Source organism: Schistocerca piceifrons, chromosome 3 (assembly GCF_021461385.2).
Source record: "Schistocerca piceifrons isolate TAMUIC-IGC-003096 chromosome 3, iqSchPice1.1, whole genome shotgun sequence".
NCBI classification, from domain to species: Eukaryota; Metazoa; Arthropoda; class Insecta; order Orthoptera; family Acrididae; genus Schistocerca; species Schistocerca piceifrons.
This window is the reverse complement of record NC_060140.1, coordinates 143,681,715-143,692,129: the sequence shown is the minus strand read 5'-3', so window position 1 is coordinate 143,692,129 and position 10,415 is coordinate 143,681,715. Positions and strand designations below refer to the sequence as shown.

At 42.1% G+C, this 10,415-nt stretch overlaps 1 pseudogene; it reads left to right on the top strand.

Moving 5' to 3' along the window:
- Positions 1-9,248: 9,248 nt before the first annotated feature.
- On the top strand, positions 9,249-9,366 carry LOC124790564 (annotated as a pseudogene).
- The last annotated feature ends 1,049 nt before the right edge of the window (positions 9,367-10,415 follow it).

Sequence of the window (10,415 nt, the reverse complement as noted above, 5' to 3'; positions counted from 1 at the left end):
GTATGGCAGAGAGCTGATGACGATATATCTTACCTTTGACAGCAGAGAAGACAGAGACTGATGTGACCGAGATAACTCCATACTGCGCACAGGCACAGCAAGTCAAATGCAGCTATCTTAATAATAAGAATATTGTCAATAGTCACCATCTGTTATGTGTTAAAATTGGTGTAGCACTTGGCGTAGTGATTTCTGTGAGCTTTTTCACCGTGCTTTAGTTGAAAATTGTTTTGGGGGATCAGAGGTTTATAACCCTATGACCGGGCTACCACCTTGGTTGTAGAGCCGATTTTAAGAAGGCGTATGACTCGACTGACAGACCTACTCCCATGAAGATCCTTCACGAACTAGGATATGACCCACAAGACACATAATCTTATCCTGCAGACTTTAAACATCACCATATCGCGAATAAAGTTCAAAGGGACACATTCAAGAAGTACTGAAATCAAGACACGGGACCGAGCGAGGTGGCGCGGTGATTAGCAGATTGGACTCGGATGAGGAAGGACGACGGTTCAAATCCGCGTCCGGCCATCCTGATACAGGTTTTTCGTGATTTCCCTAAATCGATTCAGGCAAATGCCGGAATGGTTCCACTGAAAGGGCACGACCGATTTGTCCTTCCCCAGCCTTACTAATCCGATATTGTGCTCCGTCTCTAATGAACTGGCTGTCGACAGGACGTTAAACACTAATCTCCTCTTCCTCCTCCTCTTCAAGACAGGGGTAAAACAGGGACATGGTCTCTCCTCTCTCCTCTGTAATTGTGCACTGGAAAAGGTGGTAAGAGAGTTAGTTACACAGAGACTTCCAAATAGTATCTCTCTGGGGCCATGCGCAATGGGATCTATGTTGATTGCCTGGCATTTGGCGACAACTTGGTACTTCTCTCTAATTCAACAGAAAATTCAGTGAACCAGTTCAGTGTTTCCAGACAACAAGCGGCAAAGTTAGGGCTAAATTTGTCTCTTGAGTGATTCTCCTTGTACATCATTCCTGCAGCAGGGAGAAATCAGAAAACTAGCTGGCTTAAATACGTGGGATATTGGCTGGAACCCTATCATTCCGAAAGAACAGCATTATCAACTCAACAAGATGGAACTGGCGTACCATATTACCAAAAGCGTCCGTAACAAAGTATCTCTCCCGCGGCACAAAAATGAACCGTTATCAGACAGTCAACCACCCTGAAGCAGTACATGCCTAGTATTCAACATGGAGGGTCTCACAAAGTAGAAGACTAGGAGGGAAAGATAATAAGGAAGATACTGGGGTCAGCCAGCGACGGCAACGACTATAAAAGACGATCAAACAAGGATCTTGTTGCGTTTCTATTTACCTTTAGATGGCACTTAAGAATAAAAAAGTAGGAATGTGGTAAGCTGCTACGAAGAACAGAGTGGGCGCATTATCGTAGGCAAGACAGACACGAAGTCAACACCCACAACCACAATAAAAGTTTTTATGTGCCTACTAGATTAGATTAGATTAATACTTGTTCCATAGATCATGAATACGACACTTCGTAATGATGTGGAACGTGTCAGGTTAATAAAAGATGTCTGTACAAAATATTACATTACACAAAATATTGCATGACACTAATGTTTTTTCCCTTAATTTATATCTAAAAATTCAGCCAGTGAGTAGAAGGAGTTGTCATCTAGAAACTCTTTTAATTTATTTTTAAATGTTAGTTGGCTATCTGTCAGGCTTCTGATGCTGTTTGGTAGGTGACCAAAGACTTTTGTGGCAGCATAATTTACCCCTTTCTGTGCCAAAGTCAGATTTAACCCTGCATAGTGAAGATCATCCTTTCTCCTGGTGTTATAGCTATGCACACTGCTATTACTTTTGAATTGGGTTGGATTATTAACAACAAATTTCATAAGTGAATATATTTACTGTGAGGTTACTGTGAGGATCCCTAGATCCTTAAATTGAAGTCTGCAGGATGACCGTGGGTGGGCTCCAACAATTATTCTAATTACACGTTTTTGAGCAATGAATACTTCTCTACTCAACGATGAATTACCCCAGAATATGATGCCATACGAAAGCAGTGAATGAAAGAAGGCATAGTAAGCTAATTTACTGAGATTCTTATCACCAAAATTTGCAATAACCATAATAGCATACGTAGCTGAACTCAGACGTTTCAGCAGACCATCAATATGTTGCTTCCAGTTTAAACTCTCATCAATGTACACACCTAAAAATTTTGAAAATTCTACCTTAGCTACAGACTTCTGTTCAAAGTCTATATTTATTACTGGAGTTGTGCCATTTACTGTACGGAACTGTATATACTGTGTTTTATCAAAATTTAAAGAGAGTCCGTTTGGTGAGAACCACTTAATAATTTTGTGAAAAACTTCATTTACAATGATGATGAACGGATTGGAAGAAGCTATGATGAGATAAAAGAGATCATTCAGATAGCTAAGGGAGACAAAAGTTTAATTGTGGTGGGAGACTGGAACTGCAAATTTATAAAACCGTAAAAGAAAGACGGTTTTTGAACTTCCATGTCAAGTAGGTCTGTGTCGTGAAGTGCCGCACGAAGTGGCCGCGCGGTTAGAGGCGCCATGTCACTGACTGCGCCGCCCCTCCCGCCGGAGGTTCTCGAGTCCTCCCTCGGGCATGGGTGTGTGTGTGTGTGTTGTTCTTGGTATAAGTTAGTTTAAATAGTGTATAAGTCTAGGAACCGATGACCTCAGCAGTTTGGTCCCTTAGAAATTCACACACATTTTTTGTGTTGCAGGTTGGCACCACTTCAAGCGATCTTCGATTGTCGTGGTGGCACGGTGATTTGCCGTGGAGTTCTGGAGATATTAATTTGTAACGTACGAAAATTGCTTAATACTTTTCGGCAATCCCTGCCCACAACACAATTGTGGAAAGGGTATTTTCCCTATTAAATATACATTGGGCTTAAGAAAGACTTTCTCTACAATGTGTAAAGAATTTATTAAAGATCTCAGGTATTCTCAATACTGTGATAACATCAAATCCAAGGATGAGCTACCGAAAAATGCCGAGGAAGCGAGAAATATGCTTTAGTAAAAAAAGTAAGCCATTGTAGTTCACATAAAGATTGTAATATCTCCCCGGTTTTTTCATTTAGAAATATGATAACACAAATAATGTTGTGAGGGTGGTAAATTATAGTGAATGGGAAGTTATCACAAAGGGAGTCCAACAGGGTTCACTTTTGGGTCCTCTGCTGTTCCTTATTCATGTGAATGACCTTTCACTTAACATTCAGCAAGCAGAACTAGTACTTTTTGCAGATGACACGAGTGTTACGAGGGCTATCCACAAAGTACATTACGTTTTGGAATTAAAAATAAATAAATTATTGGAAAATTTTTTTATTATATACAGATGAAAGCCACACTTAAATACTACTTTTCTATATAGTTGCCATTTAAATTAAGGCACTTATCGTAGCGATGGACGAGCTTGGAAATACCTTCGTCGTAAAATTCGGCCGCCTGCACCTTCAACCACGTAATGACTGTCTTTTGGGACTGAAAAGGTGTGATTTTTGTGGATTTCCTGGAAAGAGGTATTACAATAAACTCTCAAAGGTATTGCCAAACTCTGCACAACCTCAGAAGAGCAATGCAAAACAAGCGCAGGGGAAGTTGGGCTCAAAGATGGTGCTGATTCACGACAACGCCCGGGCCCACACGGCGAATGCCACTCGTGAAGTTCTCGAATCTTTTAAGTGGGAGTTGTTTCCTCATCCGCCGTACAGTCCCTTCCTGGCACCGAGTGACTTCCACTTATTCCCAGCAATGAAGAAGTGGTTGGCTATGCAGCGTTTTGATGACGACGCACAGCTTCAAGAAGAGGTAACCACGTGGTTGAAGGCGCAGGCGGCCGAATTTTACGACGAAGGAATTTCCAAGCTCGTCCATCGCTATGATAACTGCCTTAATTTAAAATAGCAACTATGTATAAAGTAGTATTTAAGTGTGGCTTTCAACTGTATATAATAAAAAAAATTCCAATACTTTATTTATTTTTAATTCCGAAACGTAATGTACTTTGTGGATAGCTCTCGTATAATAAATCCCTTTCCAGAAAAAGTAGCTGAAGATATTGTTAAGGATGTCTTTCAAAGAATTATTAAGTGGTTTGCAGAAAATGGACTCTCCCTTAATTTTGAAAAAACTCACTATATCCAGTTCTGCACACCGAATAGAGTCATACCGACAATTGATGTAGCATATGAACAGGACTCAGTTAACAGGGTAGATTTCTCCAGATGTTTAGGTGTTCACATTGATGACAACTTGAACTGGATGAAGCCTATTACTGAGCTTCTCAAACAATTAAGTTCAGCTTCCTTTGCTCTTCGTATAACCGCTAGTCTTGGTAATAAACAGATCAGCCTCCTAACGGACTTTGCATATTTCCACTCAGTAATGTCTTACGGAATAGTTTTCTGGGGTAACTCACCACTTAGACATAAAGTATTGATTGCACAAAAGAGTGCAGTGAGAACAATTAGTGGTGTTCACCCAAAGACGTCATGTAGGCACCTATTCAAGGAGTTAGGTATTTTAACTGCACCATCAGAGTACATATATTCGCCAATGAAATTCATTATAAATAATCCAACTCAGTTTGCGAAGAACAGTGATTTTCATACGTACAACACTGGAGGGAAAAATGACCTTTCCTATCCGTTATTGGAGCTCTCAGTTGCTCAAAAAGGAGTACATTCTTCAGCAACAAAAATCTTTGATCATTTGCCCAACAACATAAAGTGCCTGGCAGGTAGCAGATCAAGTTTTAAATCTAGCTTAAAGTCATTTCTTATTGGACAACTCCTATTCCATGGACGAGTTTCTGTTTCATAACTGGTAAAAAAAGATTGTACTTCTAGTGTAGTTGCATGTGTAGAACTAAATATTTCAGTAATATTAATGTTAGCACCATTCATGTGTGTCTATATGTCTTGTAATCTGACTTGTTCCACATCATATCGATAAAATAATTGTGAAAATGATCTACGGAACATGACATAATTAAACTAAAGTACAACTTGGACTGGGACAAAGGAATGAAAGAAGCCGCGTGGTTAAATTTTGCGCAGAGCATAATTTAATCAGCGCTTACACTTGGTTTAAAAATTATGTAAGAAACCTATATACGTAGAAGAGACCTGGAGACACAGAGGGTACTAGCGACCAATTCCGGTTTCACACAGATGTAACAAGGGACGTGCGCGTCCTCGAAGACTCACAATGCTACAACTCCTACAGCATACTTATGATTGAGGTGTTATATGTGCATTCGAAGTAAAACAATTTGCAAAACAATGAAAGTGGATTTAATCAGATGTGCATATTGCTCTGTTCCACTTTGCTTTGACCACTTCCCTGAAATCCCACACCTGCACTTTGAAGACAGCTGTGCAACACCACCAAGCCAGTAGAAAACGTTTGTTTTCGGATAGCTTAATTATTTCAAGCAGAGTGAAATACTGCAAAAAAGTCATGGCATTGAAATACGTACGTTTTTAGTCGTCTTATATGGATATCTGGGTTCTTCGCATTACCGATTTCCTCACCTTAACCTTGACTACGTGCTGTCCTGAGCGTTCAAGATCGCCTTTCCCTTGTAGCTACGACTGGACGACTTGTCTAGCAGTCGTAATTGATTTGTACAGAAACCTTCGTCGTGAATCATGCTATCTATTAGTGAAAATCGTATCTAAATCCCTGCATTCGTTCCTAAAATTAGCATGCATATATATATATATATATAGTCCGCAGCTCGTGATCTCGCTTCCCGAGCACGGGGTCCTGGGTTCGATTCCCGGCGGGGTCGGGGATTTTCACCTGCCTCGAGATGACTGGGTGTTGTTGTGTCGTCTTCATCATCATCACTCATCCCCATTACCGTCGGAGGAAGACAATGGCCAACCACCTCCACTGGGACCTTGCCTAATGCGGCGGTGCGGGTCTCCCGCATCGTCCCCTACGCTATGTTACGGAGTACGGGACTTCATCATCATCATATATATATATATATATATATAAATTCAAGTCCCCCCGCTAATTATATATATACAGTGTGGTCAGAAAATGTCTGAAACGCTTGTAGGGATGTTGCAGGGCAGGTTGTACTGAGATATCAATATTACGAAAGAAATTCGATACGTTGCGCCGTTTCCGAGTTATTTAGCATTGAAGTTAGCCAATCAGATCGTCGCGCGCATAAATTCAAGTTTCATCTAACGAGACAAAGCACTCGTTGGGCAACACCGCCGCTAGCAGGCCGCTTCAATGCGAGCGCGCGACGCCCCGATTGGCTAAATTCTATGCTAAATAACTCGGAAACGGAGCAACGTATCGAATTTCTTTCTTAACATTTATGTCTCAGTACAACCTGCCCTGTAACATCCCTACAAGCATTTCACACATTTTCTGACCACCCTGTATATATATCGGGGGGACTTGAATTTTTAACATATAGGGTGGTCAGAAACAATATAACATATAGGTTGGTCAGAAACAATCTGAAAAGCTTGTAAGGAATTTGCAGGGTAGTTAGTGCTGAGAAATAATTGTTAAGAAAAAAAATCGATACGTTGCGCCGTCCGTGTTAATTAGCATTGAAGTTAGCCACTCGGTCCTTTGCGCAAATTCAAGTCGACCGCCAGATACAAATAGTGTCAGTTGCTCTCATAGCGTAGATGACAGCCCACAAGACTCCACTGCCTTTGGCTCGGTTTCGATCCCTATTACCGTCCCATGCCCAGTTTTTACATCGGTCTCTTTTTCGGAAGAACATGTATCGCGTAACCATCTCTGGCGGGTCTCATGAATTTGCGTTCGCAGTGGCCCGATTGGCTAACTTCAATCTACATCTGCATCTACATCTACATCCATACTCCGCAAGCCACCTGACGGTATGTGGCGGAGGGTACCTGGGTACCTTGAGTACCTCTATTGGTTCTCCCTGCTATTCCACTCTCGTATTGTTCGTGGAAAGAAAGATTGTCGGTATGCCTCTGGGTGGGCTCTAACCTCTCTGATTTTATCTTATGGTCTCTTCGCGTGATATACGTAGGAGGGAGCAATATACAGCTTGACTCCTCGGTGAAGGTATGTTCTCGAAACTTCAACAAAAGCCCGTACCGAGCTACTGAGAGTCTCTCTTGCAGAATCTTACACTGGAGTTAATCTATCATCTCCGTAACGTTTTCGCGATTACTAAATAATCCTGTAACGAAGCGCGCTGCTCTCCGTTGGATCTTCTCTATCTCTTCTATCAACACTATCTGGTACGGATCCCACACTGGTGAGCAGTAGTCAAGCAGTGGGCGAACAGGTGTTCTGTAACCTACATCCTTTGTTTTCGGACTGCATTTGGTTGTTAACTCGGAAGCGGCACAACGTATCGGATTTTCTTTTGGACAATTACTTCTCAGCACAAACTACTCTGCGTTTCAGACTGCTTCTGATGGTAAAACTGGCATTTCGAAACCAGATTTAAAATCTCAAAATACTTACAGCGGCAGATGTACACTCGGGTCATAATTTATTGATCATGATTTGTAGATTAAAACTGAAGAAATTGCTGAAATGTAGAAAATCAAGGAGATGGAACCTGGATAAATTGGAAGCAACGACCGTTGTTGAGGGTTTCGAAGGGAGCGGGAGACAACGAATGATGGAGCAGGGGAACGAAATGATATCGTGCAGGCAGCAGAGGAGCAAAGTGGCAAAAAAAACTAGACCCATTGGAAAGTCATGGATATTGAATGAAATTGACGGAAGAAGAAAATGCAAACTACATAAAATGATGCATTCAACAGGAAAAACGTACTTTTAAAAAATATTCAGAGAAAATGCAAAACAGCTAATCCGCAGCCAAGAATAAGGACCACCATCAGCTGTATAATGGACTGACGACAATGAAAATTGTGCCGGACAGGGACTCGAACCCGGATTTCCCACTTTGCGCGAGCGGTCGTGTCGCTATCCGGCACAAATTTTCATTGTTGTCACTATTATACAGCTGATTGTTGTCCGTTTTCGCAACTGGGTTCAAATGGCTCTGAGCACTATGGGACTTAACTTCTGAGGTCATCAGTCCCCTAGAACTTAGAACTACTTAAACCTAACATCACACACATCCATGCCCGAGGCAGGTTTCGAACCTGTGACCCTAGCGGTCGCGCAGTTCCAGACTGTAGCGCCTAGAACCGCTCCGCCACCACGGCCGGCTGTCTTCGCAACTTCGAATACGTTACATGTTATATTTCATGACGACTGTAGTCGCAGCAGCGCATGTCCTAAGTAACATTGCATCGTACTTGTTAGTAACAAAGGTATCGCGGTGTCGTATTAGGAATGTCTAGAGGGCAAATCTATGGCTGCAGAAACGTGCGTGACTACGGAAAAGATAGATGTTGCCTATAGGAAACTTAACGAGATCTTTGGAGAAAAGAGAAACCGCTGTATGAATATCAAGATCTCAGATGGTGAGCCAATAAAGGAAGGGGAAGTTGAAAGCGGAAGGAATATATAGAACAGCTGTGACAGGGAAATGAGCTTGAAGACAATATTATGAAACGGGAAGAAGAAGTAAATAATGATAAGACGGGAGTCCGATTAGGGCGAAAAAATTTTCGCAGAGCACTGAAAGATTTTAGTCGAAACTAGGCCCCTGGAGTGGACAAGTTACTGAGAAGCGAGGAAGAGTCAGCCATGACACAGCTGTTGTGAAAGATTAGGAAAGCGGTGACATACTGTCAGGCTTAAGGAAGAAAGCAATAATTCCAGTTCCATAAAAGTCAGTTGCTGACAGGTGTAAATACTGCTGAACTATCAGTCTAATAAGTTGTGGTTCCAAAACACAGTCAGGAATTATTTACAGAAGAATCGAGAAACTGGTAGAAGCTTGGGGGAAGTTCATTTTAGGCTCCAGAGAACTGATGGGACACACGAGATTATATTGACCCTACAACTTATCTTAGATGGTAGATAGAAACCGATATATATATATATATATATGAAACTTGTGACTGATATTAACGAGGCCTTTGGAGAAAAGAGAAACCGCTATATGAATATCAAGATCTCAGACGGCGAGTCAATAAAGGAAGGGGAAGTTGAAAGGGGGAAGGAATATATAGAACAGCTGTGGAATTTTGAAGATAGCGGAGATTAAATATAGGGAGCTAAAACGGATTTACACCTTGTAATGAAACCAGACTATGCAACGGCCGTGCCGCAGTGGATACACCGGTTCCTGTCAGATCACCGAAGTTAAGCGCTGTTGGGCGTGGCTGGCACTCGGATGGGTGACCATCCGGGACGCCATGCGCTGTTGTCATTATTTGGCGTGCACTCAGCCTCATGATACCAACTGAGGAGCTACTCGACCAAATAGTAGCGGCTCCGGTCACAGAAAAACATCATAATGGCTAGGAGAGCGGTGTGGTGACCACACGCCCCTCCTATCCGCATCCTCAACTGAGGATGACACGGCGGTCGGATAGTCTCGATGGACCACTTGTGGCTTGAAGACGGAGTGCTTTGCTTAAAGAAACCAGACTGCAGTATAAGATTCGAATGACATGAAACGGAAGTGGTGGTCAGGAAGGAATTAAGACTTGGTTGTAACTTCTCCTTATATTATTCTATCTGTACACTGAGCAAGCAGTAAAGGAAACCAAAGAGAATTTTGGAAAGGGAGAAGAAATAAATACTTTGAGGTCTGCTGATGACATTGTAATTCTGTCAGAGTCAGTAAAGGACTTGGAACGGCCATTGGACGGAATGGATAGCGTCTTGAAAAGAACTTATAAGATTAACATCAACAAAAGTAAACGAGGGTAATGGAATGCAGTCAAAAGTAAGTCAGGTGGTCCTGGGAGAAACGTACTAAATTGCTATATGGGTAGTAATTAACTGATAGTGCATCAAGCCATTGTTCGTACTGTAGAGCTCAACAAAATGTAATGGATCACATAGTCTGAGTCGTAGCTACGGCAGGTGGCAGACTTCAGTTCATCGGTTGGATGTTAGGAAAACGCAGCCAGTCTACAAAGAAGATTACTTTGAAAACACTCTTGCGACTGATCCTAGGATGTCACTCAAGCGTGTGGGACCTGTACCACATAGGACATCTACAAAGGAGGACAGCTCGAACGGTGGTTTGTTTGACCCATGGTGAAGACCCTCATGGAGATTGAAAAGACTGGATTTGCAGATTGACGAAAACTATCCTGTGAAAGCGTAACGAAGTTTAAAAAACTAGCATTAAATGAAGAATATTCTACAGTGCCTGCTTATATCGCAGCCGGCGGCTGTGGCCGACCAGTTCTAGGCGCTTCAGTCCGGAACCGCGCAACTGCTCCGGTCGCAGGTTCGAATCCTGCC